Source organism: Austrofundulus limnaeus, unplaced genomic scaffold, assembly GCF_001266775.1.
Source record: "Austrofundulus limnaeus strain Quisiro unplaced genomic scaffold, Austrofundulus_limnaeus-1.0 Scaffold800, whole genome shotgun sequence".
Taxonomy (NCBI): domain Eukaryota; kingdom Metazoa; phylum Chordata; class Actinopteri; order Cyprinodontiformes; family Rivulidae; genus Austrofundulus; species Austrofundulus limnaeus.
In genome coordinates, this window is record NW_013953202.1 from 186,568 (window position 1) to 189,340 (window position 2,773).

The 2,773-nt window shown below is 36.1% G+C and overlaps 1 protein-coding gene across 4 annotated transcripts in view; it reads right to left on the reverse strand.

Annotated features, from left to right (window-relative positions):
* psen1 (presenilin 1) overlaps positions 1–1,149 on the reverse strand; it is a 23,193-nt gene extending 22,044 nt beyond the window's left edge. Inside the window, exon 1 of one of the 4 annotated variants that reach the window (XM_014028709.1) lies at positions 1,048–1,149. The gene's annotated coding sequence lies outside the window, so the exon portion shown is untranslated. Of the gene's footprint in view, positions 1–980 lie in introns of all 4 variants that reach the window. The other 3 variants (XM_014028711.1, XM_014028708.1, XM_014028710.1) reach the window with 3 other exon arrangements.
* Positions 1,150–2,773: the final 1,624 nt, after the last annotated feature.

Below are 2,773 nucleotides of genomic sequence, written 5' to 3' on the forward strand. Positions count from 1 at the left end.
GGACCCCACTTTGGGTCCCGACCCCAACTTTGAGAAACACTGCTTTAACTTTTAACAMAGTRTTTTTTTGGTAAGATACTTGTACTTTTACTCAAGTATCACTTTGTGATACTTACAGCACTGACTTATATAAAGATAAAATTTTAAGCGATATGGCCCAGGCCTAATTTATCCTCACTTAGTTTRGTTATTTTCAGAAAAAGGCTAAGCTAACAGTTGTTATGAAAGGTGAACTGATGCAGACAAACATGTCTTTGCTGGTTTATTTTCTGTATTATAGCTTTAGACGGTTAGATCAAGAACAATCTTAAGAATGTCTTATTTTATTTTATTTTATTTTGTTGATGTTAGATGATAATTCACACACTGCTGAGCAGAACTCCACTGAAACCACCTGACTTCTCTGAAACATGTCCACTTCTGTTTTTAGCCTCAGTCTCAGTGAAGTCATCAGTGTGAGTTTCTTTCAGATACRCACTTCTCACAACACGTGATTTTCACTTCAATTAAATCTATAAGTTTGGGGCTTCAATTGTGAAGGACTGGACCGGATGCTCTTATTGTGAAGGACAAAGAAGTTTTGTGAGTTTTTTGTTGTGTTGGCGCTAAATATCGTAAAAAACATCGTCGATGCAGCAGCTTGGTGTTAAGTTTAATTTGGATGGTTATTCGTCAGAGGCACACCCATGATGCTCCTGTTGTTTTAAAGCTCTTCGGTGAAGCTCAGTCTCACAGGAGACGGCTTCCATTGTTGAAATATAATCAATAACATTTCGTGACGTACTTGTCAGCTCATCTACCACGGCTTATACAGATAATTTAACACCGGGGATTGTAAACAATATGTAAACAATATGTAAACAATATGTAATACGCTAGCAGCAGCATCAGAGCTGCTAGCTGGCTAACGGCGGCTAGCCTGCGATTAAAAAGTAAAAACAGCTGTAAAATAAAGAGCAGCCAGAAGAAAACTCACTTACCTACAACGRACAACAGGTGATGTTTGTAATTTCGTGATATGAGAAGATTCAAACCCAGGCTACTCACTGGTTTTCCTTTGTTGGGCCTGTCTTCTCCCAGAACATCCGGCCGCTGGGCAACCACTTCCTGCTCGCTCTGAGGAACGTTCAGGGTCACATCCGCTGTAGGAAATATGAAAACTCCTGTTTGAACACAATCATTGTTTTGGTTATTATTTTACAACACGTTTGCAAATTGATTTAATTCATCACCACCGCATGTGTATTACAGCGATTATTGTGAATTAGGTTTGCAACCAGCAAAAACACGTTCGAGTTGCAAACTTTTATAAAAATGGTAAAGAGTTGTTTTTCCGGAATATTAACTAGCTTAAAATTAGTACAGATCCCAAAGGTTCGGCCGAAAAGCCACAGAAAGTTTGGCACAATTTGTTAAATACAGATAAGAACACTTTATTAGAAATGATGACGCGACTTCCTGAAATAATGCGGTACTTTCAGACAGGTGTCCTGAAAGCAACCAACTGTTTCCAAAGGCTCCAAACAAACAGTGACATCTGCCGGACACTTTATGYAATTACTGCATTTCAGGGGACAGTTTGACAAGGCCTCATGGATTTTCTCATTAGAATCAGACTTTAAAAAAAAAAAAACGTTGAATTTGTAACACTAAATGTTTCAGCTATGTGTGCGTGATTTCTTCAAATTCGCCAGCAAAACGTTTGCCTGCAAAAAGATCAACTGCAGAAATTTGCATGAAAAAATCCTGCTGCAAAGTTTCGTCTGAAAAATATCCCACTGCAGAAATTTGACTGCAAAATCCTAGTGCATCACTCATGTCTACTATGGCGAGACATTTAAACATTTTCAGCTCGACATGAACAAAAGAAATGTAATTAGATTGGCTAAAAGTCGCTCAACTCAATCTAGTGCTGATTGCTTTGGCTTGAATCACTGGAAGCTCAACACGTTCACAGGCACATTTTCTTTTTCTTTCTTTTTTCTTTTCTTCATTTATTTGTTTTTTAATTTCTGCAGTTGAATTTTTGCAAGGGAAACTTTTGATGTAAAAGTAAAAAGTTTGTAAAAAAAATCACATAATGCAAAGGATAAAATTCGTCTAAATAAAATCTGATTCTAATGAGGCTATATTTCTTCAATTTTTATGGRGACTATATTTTTATTGTGCAATTAGCTGAAGAAATATACTCATGTAGCTATAATAGAAGAAACAATAAATATGTTTATACAATCAGGATAGTGATTAAAGTTTGAGGTGGCTTTGCGCAATGTTCAAATATTTTAATTAAAAAATGKATAAGTACCATTGTTCTTGACTTCATCTTGCTCCTCTGCCTTCCTACTTGTCCTGCTTACAGAACCCCCCTCACATGGCAGTGATATGCTGCATATCATCCTGCATTGAGTCCAGTGTGGCTCTTCTTCTCTGAAGAGGCAGGGCTCTGACAAACATTTGCTGTCATACTTCGAGTGACACCCTGAAGTGAAGAAAATGCTTCTTAAAATTGAGAACAAAAGAAGTGGGAAAGAGATATAAAAACACAAAAACAAGTAGGATTAAAAGAAAACATAAGAAGGAATATTACCGTGATTTATTAGATAAAAGTAAAAGTGATTTGAAAGCAACATGGCGAATAATGAATAATGTCTTGAAAAGTCATAAAGTACAGTGAAGTATTTCACAGTGTTTTGTAAAGGAGGACAAATAAATTTATGATCAAAATGAGATAGTAAATTAATTTAATCAATATTTTGTAAATGCTGTATATATA